The sequence below is a fragment of the Siphateles boraxobius genome, unplaced genomic scaffold, assembly GCF_051911475.1.
Source record: "Siphateles boraxobius isolate OS27281-9 unplaced genomic scaffold, OSU_SipBor_1 8, whole genome shotgun sequence".
Taxonomy (NCBI): domain Eukaryota; kingdom Metazoa; phylum Chordata; class Actinopteri; order Cypriniformes; family Leuciscidae; genus Siphateles; species Siphateles boraxobius.
This window is the reverse complement of record NW_027509208.1, coordinates 23,648,590-23,662,828: the sequence shown is the minus strand read 5'-3', so window position 1 is coordinate 23,662,828 and position 14,239 is coordinate 23,648,590. Positions and strand designations below refer to the sequence as shown.

General features: G+C 38.1%; 1 long non-coding RNA gene across 1 annotated transcript in view; it reads left to right on the top strand.

Annotated features, from left to right (window-relative positions):
* The first annotated feature begins 1,917 nt into the window (after window positions 1-1,917).
* Window positions 1,918-14,239, top strand: part of LOC143729281 (uncharacterized) — a 108,305-nt gene continuing 95,983 nt past the window's right edge. The window contains exon 1 of the long non-coding RNA XR_013199971.1: window positions 1,918-1,976. This is a non-coding gene — a long non-coding RNA (uncharacterized LOC143729281). The remainder of the gene's footprint in view (window positions 1,977-14,239) is intronic.

Here is a 14,239-nt window from a genome sequence, read left to right as displayed (position 1 = left end):
GTATCTTGAAACAACCCTTTGACCTCTCGTCTCGCTGAGATTCAAACCCAGCCAGCCAGCCACACTAATATTGTCCATGCTTGACACGTTAAGTCTTTTGTTGCAAATGATCTATTATTATTTCTGCCTTTTCATTTCTTTTCATTGAGGTCAATGTCTGTTTAGAGGGTCGTCCTCATTCACACATACACACGTGTGTTTTGTCCTAGCCTGCAGCCCTAGCAGTGTCCGCTGATCACACAAACACTATTACCTACAACATTATTACCCCAGGCCTCCACTCTGGATTGACCACATTGCAATCTGAGTGCAACATTTCACATCTTGCACACCTTGTTAATGTTAATAGCGATTGCTCACAGCACACCGAATCATAGCCGAGGGCCCGAGAGTTAGACATCTCAAGAACAGGGACTTATAATCATATCATGCAATGGAAACAACATCAGAGACCCCATGGGACACAAACCACCCGAAGTAGATATAGCCGATTAGAATTATTATTCATGTTTTACTCCACCGAGGCAGAAAGAAACTCATAATGGGTCGTATTGACACTGAGGATAAAGGAAGATTGAAGTTTGCCCAGTGGGATTGGAAGACGGATTAAATGAATTGTTGTTAGGGAAGTTTAATAAAATCCTCAGAAGGGTGGAATAATTCTTATGCAGAAACAGTTCCATGTTCTAAAAAAATTTCATGATGTTCGGTTAACAGTTCTTTAATGTATACATTGTGGACACGTTACACTATAGAGAAAATTTTTTTTTTTTCATCAATGTGAGTTGATTGTCGGAATTGAACGCGTCAGCTAAAAGGACATCTGCACAAAAAAAAAAAACAATTAACCCTGAGACTTCCACACAAGAAACATTTGTACTGAAGAAATTACTCTCTTATGTAAATGACTTTCCAGATAGTGTATCTAATTTTTTTTGTATGCACATAAGCAGAATGCATATCACTGTGTTTAAAAAATATAAAAATGAGACAATAAACTGACATCATTACATTGTCCTCACAAGGAAAAACATACAGACCAACCAGCATGGTCAGATTTCTGAATTAATGACTCTTTGGATCTGGACCTTTTCAATGAATTGGTCAGAAAGACTTGAATGTCTAAAAATCATGTATACTTAAGACTTGGTTGCAATTAAACTGGAAACAAAATAGCCTTCAACCCTAATTCACCTATAAAATGTGGTTTTGTTGGTATCAATTAATGTAATTTGGTTGTTTCGTTGATGTTAAATTATATTTTTGACCAGGTCATTTAGTTAATTCAGATGTTACCATTTTTTTGTGTTCCATATGTAGAGGAAGGGGAGGGGCTATGAGTTAGCATCAACACATCACATGTGTCTGAATTAATTTCCTTAAATTGGAATGCTACTGTAAAAAAAGTGTTGTGACACCTTTCTAAATGCCTACAGTAGATGGAAGAATGCATGTTATTAGTAAGTGTGCAGTGTGTAGCACAAAATTTAAGACACAACCACTGGCTGGTTGTTCTAGTTAAAGATACACATTTAGAACAGAGTACTGACTCCATAATGGCAAGTGAATTTGGAATTGGAACCATTATTGTTAGTCCCCCTGTTGTGAAAATCAAGTTTTTAATGTGTCTATGTAGTGTTTTTAATACGCTTTCAATAGACAAACCATGTGCAAATTCATAAGTCAACACCATTGCAGAGTATTTTCTCTTTAAATCTTCGGTGAAACAAAGACGCGGATTGAAATCGAAAGTGTTTCTGACGTCACAAACTGCCTTGTCAATCATGCCAACGTGCCGGTGGGCTTTTAGCATTTCTTTAACAGCGAACTAGCAGGGGGGTCTCGAGAGATGTCATGTTATCCTGGTATATTTTTCTGTTGATATGAAAATTCGGTAAATTTAGCAATATGGGAGTATGATGTATATTACGATGTTAAGATTAACTATATGCCTTTCTCCACTGACGTTCTGAATTGTTCAAAGCGTTTCTGATGATTGTTAGAAGGCAGCTGCCTTGACTCTGAGATGCCGAATGAGAACATGGTTTGTGTAACATTAGCAACACATTATTAGCTGGTTGGTAATATAGTCAAGAAAAGGCTAATCACATTTATTACCATTATGTGTACGACGTTGTAAAGAGCGATACTATCAACCAGCATTTACCTCAGGAAGTTGGCCGAGTGAATCTCTGAGCTGGTTTGAGCGAGTGGAGGTGGGGCTAATTAGCATATTCATGGTTCTGCATATATACTACATTAAGCATGGATGTAGAGTTGCATTCAAGCAATTTTTTTACAGGAAAAAAAAGTTTAAATATGTCATTTTGGTGATCAAAGATGAGTTTAAAGGGATACAATTATTGATTTTAAATTCCATATGATTCCTATGCTAGTGAATTTTACATTGGGGAAAAGTGTATTATGGAACACACACAGCCAAAGACAAATGCTCATGGGAAAGAGAGAATATTATAAGAAGTATGCTATATGGAGTCTCACCATTAACCATGGAACTCTTCCCATATAATTACAGAGCTTCAACAACAATTCCCTGGAAAATGAACACAGTGTTCATTTTCAAAATGTGTTCATTTTCAAAAAATGAAAATGTACACAGGCTTTTATATTCTATTGAGAATGAGCAATGGATTCTCTTATATACTATTATGAGTCAAACCAGAAGAATGAGTTGTGAGTTTGCTGCACTGTGGTTTACAGTGAGTCACAGCTCAAAACCACATCCCCTCTAAAGAATGCACAGGAACCTCAGCATCCAAAACCTACCTTCAGCTGGCCAATGAATGTGCCAATGTCGCATCCACAGAATGAAGCCACACTGTAGGAGGAAGAACGTACAGTACATTTATGAAGCTCTGGTTTAGTTTGTGGAGCATTTTAGTTTGTGGAGCAATGTCACCATTTGAAGTTGAGACGGTCCCTTGATCCGAATTAGATTGTTAAACTTTTAGAAAATGAACACTTTTAGAAAAGTTTATGCAACAGATGGAGAAATATTTACATTGAAATCTGCGGTGCAGATGCAGCCAAATGTGGGTCAAATAGCCAAGGCAATTTTTAAATGTCAAATAATGTTTATATTATTTCATTAACATTTTTGAAGCATTAAAAAAAAAGAGATTTTAAATGTATTAAGTCACCTCTGTCTGTGATTATGATTAATCGTATTTATCGTAATCATATATTAATCGTAATTATGTAACAGCCGCACTGTGCAGGAACCCTCCAAAACGTCCTCCCTGATATGCATGACATATACAGTATTTGCAGTTCGGGCTGTATTATATTAAGTTCGGATTGTCCTTTATATTAAATGTGTTAGGTTGGGTACAGATTATAGTGCACCGTTCCTTAACCCAGGTAAAAACTCCATTCATTTTCTCCATAGGGAAGTCGTTTTTTTATCGATAACTTACAAACCTTTAAAGACAGAGCTGTGTGAGCTCCGAGGTTGTTAATTGATGGTAGGTATTTATGTTAAAATAATCATGTTTAACTGAGGAATTCCTCGTGGAAACTATGTTACCCATGATGTTGTACAGAGAATTACAACAATTAGAGAGGTAATCACATTATTAGTCCCCGCCTCCACTCAATCATACCAGCTTGGACTACCTGATCCACTCAGTCGATTGTAGCAAACGCTATGTTTTGACTGGAACTGACAACAGACAGTTGTGTAGTGTAAAATAAGCGTTGTATACTGTATGGGTGGCACAGGAAAAGTAATTGTAATGCAGTGTCTATTTACAAATAGCCCACTTTTTGGGCAGAGGCTATTTACACTAACTCTGACTATCCCACTCTTTTGCTGCGAGCCCCCAGATACCAACCAAAAAACGCCAGGCCCCACAACCACCAAAGCCTACGGGCCCAGCTCGCCCTCCCCCTCCCCCTGTGAGAGCTCTTCGGCCTCTGCCACAGCGCCAGGGCCCACACCCTCCTCCAGCGGCTCGAGGTGAACCAAAAACAACTGATACCAGCTCTCAGTGATATGTGTCGGGTCCCCGCTATGATAACAATAACTTTCTCAAATGTTTACAGAACAAGCGGGAACCCAGTGTGCCTGTATGTTTTTCTATTGCTGTTCAATTACATGATAGAAAGTCTAAGGCCTTCAAAAGCCGTACAGCAAACCCATCTAATCTGGTGCCTATTACACGACATACCAAGATTGCTGTGGGGACAAAAAGTAAGACTGTTAAGTTAGCATTTTTAAACATCCGCTCACTTAAAAATAAATCACTTTTAGTCAATGACTTAATAACCACATACAACCTGGATTTTATGTTGCTAAATGAAACTTGGCTAGAAGAAAGTTGCAGTGCAACAGTCCTCAATGAAACAGCCCCTCCTAACTTTACTTTTATGAGTGTCTGCAGAGCTGTCAGAAGAGGCGGAGGTTTAGCTGCTCTTTATAAAGATGTCTATCAATGTAAGCAAATATCATTTGGGAATTACCCGTCTTTCGAATATCTGGGTATTGTGTTAAAAGGTGCTCCACGCATTTTACTTATCATTGTTTACAGGCCTCCAAAATACTCTCCAGCTTTTGCTGAGAACTTAACAGAACTGTTAAGTTCTATTTCCTCAGAGTTTGACTGCTTTGCCATTGCTGGAGATTTTAACATTCACATAGATAATGCAGAAAACAATATGGCAAAAGAAATCAAAACTGTTTTAAAAACTTTTGATCTGACTCAGCATGTACATGGAGCCACACATAATCGTGGACACACTCTAGATTTACTTATCAGTAAGGGTCTAAACATTTCATCAATTGTTATTAAGGATGTAGCACTGTCTGATCATTTTTGTATTTTCTTTGATATATTGATCTCTCCTGCCATTGAAGCTAGATCTGTGTCTGTCAAGAAGAGATGCTTAAATGAGAATACTAGTGTACTATTTATGAAGGCTATATCTTTAACACCAAGCATATCTGCTGACTCTGTTGATTTTCTCCTTGATTCTTTTAACTCAAAAGTTAAGAGTGTAATTGATGATATTGCTCCTGTGAAAGTCAGGAAGAAGAGTGGCAGACAAAAAGCACCTTGGAGAAACTCAACAGCAGTGCAAAATATGAAAAGACAATGCAGAAAAGCAGAGCGCATGTGGCGGAAGACAAAACTTGTAGTCCATTATAACATCTACAAAGACAGCATCCATGCTTTCAATAAGGAACTAAGCAAAGCTAGACAGACTTTTTTCTCGAATATTATAAACAGCAATATAAACAACACGCGCACTCTTTTTGCTACTGTAGAGAGACTGACAAACCCCCCAAGCCAGATTCCCAGTGAAATGCTCTCAGTGAGAAAGTGCAGTGAGTTTGCTTCTTTCTTCTCTGAGAAAATCAATAATATCAGAAAGGTGATCAGCTCATCCTTGAGTTGCGCTGGGGTCAGGCAGATCAAACAACAGCACGAGAAAGTAGCAACTATGTCTGATTTCGAAGAAATTGATGGCAAAATTTTGGAAGAAACCGTACAGCAACTAAAAACATCAACCTGCGCCCTTGATGCACTTCCCACATCTTTTTTCAAAAATGTGTTACACAGCTTAGAAGCAGATCTCCTAGAAGTGGTAAATGCCTCACTTCTCTCTGGGAGTTTTCCGACCTCCCTGAAAACTGCTGTTGTCAAGCCCCTCCTGAAAAAGAGCAATCTGGATAAGACCATATTAAACAACTATAGACCGATCTCAAATCTTCCTTTCTTAGGCAAGATCATTGAAAAAGTTGTCTTCAATCAGCTGAACAAATTCTTAAGCTCGAATGGATACTTTGACCATTTTCAATCTGGTTTCCGACCGCACCACAGTACAGAGACCGCGCTCATAAAGATAATAAATGATATTCGCTTAAATACTGATACAGGCAAATTATCAGTGCTGGTACTACTCGACCTCAGTGCTGCATTTGACACTGTCGATCACAAAATACTTCTTGACAGGCTGGAAAACTGGGTCGGGCTTTCTGGGATAGTCCTAAAATGGTTCAGGTCATACTTAGGAGGCAGAGGTTATTATGTGAGTATAGGAGACCATAAGTCTGAGTGGACATCCATGACATGCGGAGTCCCTCAAGGCTCAATTCTTGCGCCACTCCTATTCAACCTGTACATGCTCCCAATGAGCCAAATAATGAGAAAGAACCAAATCGCTTACCATAGCTATGCAGACGACACACAGCTCTACTTAGCCCTATCGCCTAACGATTACAGCCCCATTGACTCCCTTTGCCAATGCATTGATGAAGTAAACAATTGGATGTGCCAAAACTTTCTTCAGTTAAACAAAGACAAAACTGAAGTCATTGCGTTTGGAAACAAAGATGAAGTTCTCAAGGTGAACGCATACCTTCAGTCTAGGGGTCAAACAACTAAAAATCAAGTCAGGAATCTGGGTGTGTCTCTAGAGTCAGACCTTAGTTTCAGTAGTCATGTCAAAGCAATAACTAAATCAGCATATTATCACCTGAAAAATATTGCAAGAATTAGATGCTTTGTTTCCAGTCAAGACTTAGAAAAACTTGTGCATGCTTTCATCACCAGTAGGGTGGATTATTGTAATGGACTTCTCACTGGCCTTCCCAAAAAGACCATAAGACAGTTGCAGCTCATACAGAACGCTGCTGCTAGGATTCTGAGCAGAACCAGAAAATATGAACACATCACACCAGTCCTCAGGTCTTTACACTGGCTGCCAGTTACATTTAGGATTGATTTTAAAGTATTATTACTGGTATATAAATCATTCAATGGCCTAGGACCTCAATACATTGCAGATATGCTCACTGAATATAAACCCAACAGATCACTCAGATCATTAGGATCACATCGGCTAGAAATACCAAGGGTTCACTCTAAGCATGGCGAGTCTGCTTTTAGCTACTATGCCAGCCGCAGCTGGAACCAGCTTCCAGAAGAGATCAGATGTGCTCCTACAGTAGTCACATTCAAATCCAGACTCAAAACACATCTGTTTAGCAGTGCATTTACTGAATGAGCACTGTGCCACTGTTCGTCCGACTGTTTGCACTGTATTTTATTTTATGTTTTAATTATTCTGATTTCTGTATTTTATCTTTTATTCTAAACTGTTTTAATTATTCTGATTTCTTTTGATTATTTTAATTTCTTCTATGTAAAGCACTTTGAATTACCATTGTGTATGAAATGTGCTATATAAATAAACTTGCCTTGCCTTGCCTTGCCTAACTCCTCCCACCATTGTCTGGTTGAGCCAGACAAACAGAAGCAGTGGAGTAAGGATAGTAGATATTATTTTTTTTACGTGACCAACCCGAGTTTGAATCTTCCTTTATCCGATCCCATTCTTTTTCCTTTTACCATCGCATATTAGCTTAGAGAAGCATTTATTTTGAAAAAATATATATATTCAAAATATGATGTGGTGTCCTTGATCGGACAGATCAACCGTGTCACGTGGTGCAGCGCATATTGTTAACAAGCTCAAAACCAGCTCCGATCCTGGACCTTTCCTGATCCACAGGTCCAATATGGGGTAGGTCTAGATCCACGTTCAGATCCACACCAAAACAAGAGCTGGTATCGGCCAGCTTGAAAATTAACTTTGGAGCAGCAAATGAATCGTGGGTTAACCTGGAGCAAAGATCAAGTAAAATGGCTAATTGAAATTTGGTTAGATGACTATATTTCAGAACAACTGTCATAAACATAAAAATACAACGCCTTAATTCTTACTCAAAATGACAAAGCAATATAAAAATAGCTACAAAGAAAAGCACAATAAGCCTGTGGAGCTGACGTCTATCCATCCGGATGGATGAGCAGAATCTCGTAACATAAACAGGTTCACTCTGAGTCTCTGACCAATGAGAGGACAGTTTACTCACACATGACTTGTATTAACAAATTTTGGTCCGTTTATGAATGTTGCCCTGTGAAAGTTTATTGAATAGGATAAACCCCTTGAGATGAACCATCTGGTTTTTGAGGGGGTCCTAATATACAATACATTACAATACAGACAAATCAAACACATTACAATAATAAGACATAAACAATACCACAATCAACACACTGCCACAAAGATGACAAAAAAAATTAAGTAAATTACAACCACTAGTTAGACACACAGAGGCTGTGATCAAATACTTGCCAGCCAAAAACAAAGAATAAAGTGACTTGTAAATTATACCTAAGTATAGTATCATCTGAAACATGAACAATTTAGTTCAAAATAAGAAGACAAACTATTTTTAAATATGTGAAATGATGTTAAAGATCGTATGTTTGAAGGTAAGTTATTCCACTCTGAAGACGCCTTAAACATAAATGCTCTCTGTCCTATTGCTTTCTTGACTATAGGTGTGAAAAAGAAGTATTGTGTAGAATGCCTCAGGTTATGTATTGAAGAATACGGTACCAGAAGCTGTTGTAAATATTGAGGATAGTTAAAATGTACACATTTAATTACGAGTTGCAGCCAATGTATGTGTCTTCTTATACTGAGTGAGGGCCATTTAAGTGAATTATAAATTACACAATGATGAGTATTATAGGAACATCCCAGAGGAAATCTACATAAATTATTGTATGCTGTATTAAGGGATAGAAGGCTAGTTTTAGATGCATTTTGATAAACAACATAGTCAAAAATAGTCATAGTCATAGTCAAAAAATGGCAATATCAGTTGTGTGCCAAGTTTTTTTCGGACACTAAGTGTAAAACTATTTCTGGATTGAAATAAAACACAGGTTGCAAAATTAATTTTGTGAAGAAGGTGGTCAATGTGAGATTTGAATGTAAGTTCAGGATCAACCCATAAATCCAAGTATTTAACTTTATCAACCTCATTCAGAGAAGTACCGTCATTACACGTTATAATTAGATTATTAGTTTTTGTTTTCAGAGTCTTTCTTGTACCGAAGACCATAGTGTAAGATTAAGTTTTATTGAGCAGTAATTTATTAGATAACAGCCATTTCTGTAAGGTACTAAAATCCAATTGAAGAGCAGTTTGGATTTGCAATAAATGTGATTTAGACGGATAAATTACAGTATCATCTGCATATTGTTGAACAGCGGAATTAGAACATATTAAAGGCAGATCATTAATAAAAATAGTGAAAAGAAGTGGACCCAGCGTCGAACCTTGGGGTACACCTCTTTGTTGCACAAATAAATCAGACCTACTCCCTTTAAGAACAACACATTTTCTATTATGTGAATAAGAATTAAACCATAATAATGCATTTTGAGATAAACCAATTGCATACAGCTTATCTAAAAGTAGATAGTGATCCACCAAATCAAAAGCTTTTGTGAGATCAATAAAAATAATTTATATATTAATTAATAATTTAGCAATAGAACAGATTATTTATATAGGTCTGTAATTATTAGGATCAAGACTGTCGCCACCTTTGTAGAGTGGAGTAATGCGTGAATATTTCCAGATATCTGGTAACTCAGAAGTAGACAAGGACATATTACACAGGTCTGCTAGTGTAAACATAAGAATATGAGAAGCTAATTTAATATATCTGGATTCAATCGCATCAAGTCCTGCACCACTGCTCGAACTTAGTTGTTTGATAGCATTTAACACATTAGTAGGTGTCATTTTCGTAAAGGAAAAAGTACTGTGACAAGGCGAAGAAATGTTCTTAGAACTTTCAGTGTAAGAAACATTCAGTATTGGGTCAGAGCAGACAGACATGCTGACAGAACACTTGGGCAATAGATAGAGAGTCAGATATTATTATATTGCCATCTCTTAATTGATTAATAGGCCTTTTGTCCGAAGTATTTATTATAGCTTTTAAACTGTTCCAGAATTGTTTAGGATTTTTAAAATTATTAGAGAGACATTCTTTATAATTAGATTTTCCATTGCGGGTCATTGTCTTAGAGATATTTCTTAGTTGCCTGTATGATTCCCAACCATCATTTTCCCTTGTCTGACGATATTTAGCCCAAGCCTTGTCCCTCTGTTTAAAGAGACTTATAAGTTCTGTACTTATCCATGGCAGATGTCTTCCCTTCACCTTTGATATTTTCCATGGAGCGTGTCTGTCGGTTACTTGAGTGAACTCAGAATGTAAAAAATCCCAGGCATCCTGAACATTGGGTATTAATTGGTACCTATGCCAATTAATATTAATCACATCATTAATAAATAGATCTATGTTCATTTTCTTAATTTGTCTAATGTTTATTAATTTTGGTGGAGCTTTAGGGATTCTAATCTTCCATATACAATAAATAGCTTAGTGGTCACTGAGGCAATCAGACAAAACACCCGCTTTAGTAAATCTGTCAGGGTGAGAGACAGGGACGTCACTAGGATTGGAAGACAGGGGGGGCTGAGCCCCCAGGCACACAGATTTCAGGGAGGTATCTCTTTTTGTTGAGGGGGGGACACACACAAATTGTTCGGTTTTGTTGACGGGGGATACATGCGCTTAATGAGGCACACACGCGCACAGTTGCACACACGCAAGGACTCTCGCTCTCTCCCTCTCTGTCGTGCGCGCGCTACACGGTTTGGGGATCGCGCTCTAGATTTTGGGAGATTTGAACTAATTTGCGGGCATCAGGGAGCCGCTATCAATATGCGGGAGACTCCCGGAGACTTGGGATGTCTGCCATAGGAAACCAAAATATCCCGTATCCCCTTTCCTTATGAGGATACTCTTGTAACGGGGCCTTTAGCCCGTCATGTAGGGGAATATGGATTATGACTGCTCTGGAAGTTTGGACAACGAAAGGATCTTGGTCCCCGCTCCCCAAACGTTTTTAGCCTCGTTACACGCTAATGTGTGTATGTGGTTTCTTACTTTATTGTTTGGAAAATATAAAGATCGACAAGGGTAGGCTTCAGGTATAATAATGTCACCCGGCAGCTTCCTGAAGAAAAATTGCATATATTAAAACACAGTGTGTTATGCTCCTCCCTCCCCAGATCTGATAAAGTAAGTGAGACTACCCCCACTCCCTAGCAGCTCTCAATGAAAATGTACATAAGCTCAAAAACAATTAAAACAATTTATTTTTCTTGTGATTGGTTATGTCTTTTTGTCTAAAGAATGAACAAAATAAAACAAAATAAATTCACAGTCTTTGAGTTGTCTTTCTTAATGAATTCACACCAACTTTTCAACACTGAAGTTGTAAAACTCTTCTCTTGTGATATAACAAATCCCTTATGGAACTTCAAAATGGAATAATTTTCAATGTGTCAATTTGTATACCAACAAGTTATCACCTTTCTCAAAAGATCACCTTCAAACAATCACATTTCAAACCAACAAACATAAACATACCATCAAATCTCACCCTTGAATAAGCACCTTTAAATGTTCACTCACAGTTCACCGTTTATCAGTTCAGTCACTGGAAAATCAGGAAAATACCAGTTCACGGAACGATGAATTCGAGTGCGTTGTCTGGACGTGGGGTGCGTTGCAACAACTGAAGATCCCGTATTGAAGTGTGCAAGTTCAAGTATGCAATCGACTTGGTATCAACCGTTTCACAAATGAACTGTCTCAAAAATAAAATCAACTTGAAGGTGAATTAGACTGAGATGTCACTTGAATGGCAGGGTAACAACAATCTTCACTCTGGAATCAGCGAACAAAAATTGTATCTCTTCATTAAGTGCGTACTGCGTACTGCACGTGCCCCCTCACTTTGAATGGGCATGACGCCACTGGTTCCATTATAAGTTGTGTTAGGTTTAGATTTCCAAAATTATTTTTATCCTTAGTAGAAGACATATCTAACCAATTTTTATTGAAATCACCTAAAATAATCATTTCATTTTTAATGGTGGCGGTTAAACAGTCAGAGGGCTCTACAGGGACAGAGGGAGGTCTATACACGTTTCCAATAGTTATATATTTATTCTGATGAAAAGTTATTTTCACAAACAGGCATTCAAAATGTTTTGGTTTAATTAAGCTTATAGCTTATTAATCAATAGCTTATTTTGTTCATCTTTGGTATTGAAATTAGTTTAATTTCTCTGGTATTTGTAACAGTTACTGAAAATTTAGTATTGTGACACTAACCCCTAGTGAAAAAAAATTGGAGGTTGTGATGAATTGAGAATAAAAATTAATTGAAACGTGAGGCCAAATCATAAATTACACATACAGTCCTTCTAAAAAAAATAGCATATTGTGATAAAGTTCATTATTTTCCATAATGTAATGATAAAAATTTAACTTTCATATATTTTAGATTCATTGCACACCAACTGACATATTTCAGGTCTTTTATTGTTTTAATACTGATGATTTTGGCATACAGCTCATGAAAACCCAAAATTCCTATCTCAACAAAATTAGCATATCATGAAAAGGGTCTCTAAACGAGCTATTAACCTAATCATCTGAATCAACTAATTAACTCTAAACACCTGCAAAAGATTCCTGAGGCTTTTAAAAACTCCCAGCCTGTGTCATTACTCAAAACCGCAATCATCGGTAAGACTGCCGACCTGACTGCTGTCCAGAAGGCCATCATTGACACCCTCAAGCAAGAGGGTAAAACACAGAAACAAATTTCTGAACAAATAGGCTGTTCCCCGAGTGCTGTGTCAAGGCACCTCAGTGGGAAGTCTGTGGGAAGGAAAAAGTGTGGCAAAAAACGTTGCACAACGAGAAGAGTTGATCGACCCTGAGGAAGATTGTGGAGAAGGACCGATTCCAGACCTTGGGGGACCTGCGGAAGCAGTGGACTGAGTCTGGAGTAGAAACATCCAGAGCCACCGTGCACAGGCGTGTGCAGGAAATGGGCTACAGGTGCCGCATTCCCCAGGTCAAGCCGCTTTTGAACCAGAAACAGCGGCAGAAGCGCCTGACCTGGGCTACAGAGAAGCAGCACTGGACTGTTGCTCAGTGGTCCAAAGTACTTTTTACGGATGAAAGCAAATTTTGCATGTCATTCAGAAATCAAGGTGCCAGAGTCTGGAGTAAGACTGGGTAGAAGGAAATGCCAAAATGCCTGAAGTCCAGTGTCAAGTACCCACAGTCAGTGATGGTCTGGGGTGCCATGTCAGCTGCTGGTGTTGGTCCACTGTGTTTTATCAAGGGCAGGGTCAATGCAGCTAGCTATCAGGAGATTTTGGAGCACTTCATGCTTCCATCTGCTGAAAAGCTTTATGGAGATGAAGATTTCATTTTTCAGCAGGACCTGGCACCTGCTCACAGTGCCAAAACCACTGGTTAATGGTTTACTGACCATGGTATTACTGTGCTCAATTGGCCTGCCAACTCTCCTGACCTGAACCCCATAGAGAATCTGTGGGATATTGTGAAGAGAAAGTTGAGAGACGCAAGACCCAACACTCTGGATGAGCTTAAGGCCGCTATCGAAGCATCCTGGGCCTCCATAACACCTCAGCAGTGCCACAGGCTGATTGCCTCCATGCCACGCCGCATTGAAGCAGTCATTTCTGCAAAAGGATTCCCGACCAAGTATTGAGTGCATAACTGAACATAATTATTTGAAGGTTGACTTTCTTTGTATTAAAAACACTTCTTTTATTGGTCGGATGAAATATGCTACTTTTTTGAAATAGGAATTGTGGGTTTTCATGAGCTGTATGCCAAAATCATCAGTATTAAAACAATAAAACACCTGAAATATTTCAGTTGGTGCAATGAATCTAAAACATATGAAAGTTTAATTTTTATCATTACATTATGGAAAATAATTAACTTTATCACAATATGCTAATTTTTTTAGAAGGACCTGTACACTCTAAATAAATAAAGGTTCTTTACAAACATTAATGGTTTCATGAAGAACGTTTAAAATCCATGGAAACTTTCCATTGCACAAAAGCTTCTAAGGGGAAAACTGTTAAAAATGTTCTTCACAGTAAGAATTTTTTTTTGTTATTTTAAGAACTGTTCACTGAAAGGTTCTTTTAACAACCAAAAATGGTTCTTATATGGCATTGCTGAGAAAACCCTCTTGGAAACTTGTTGAGTGTATTAAGATGGTTTTGTTCTGGGGTTGCTATAGTAGTAGTAGAATACACAGACACACATACACGCACGCACGCACGCACGCACACACACACACACACACACACACACACACACACACACAGACACACACACACACACACACACACGCACACACACACTCACTGTTAAGAACTTGTGGACAGCACATTATCATTAAGTTTCATTGAGCTGGCCACATATGACCG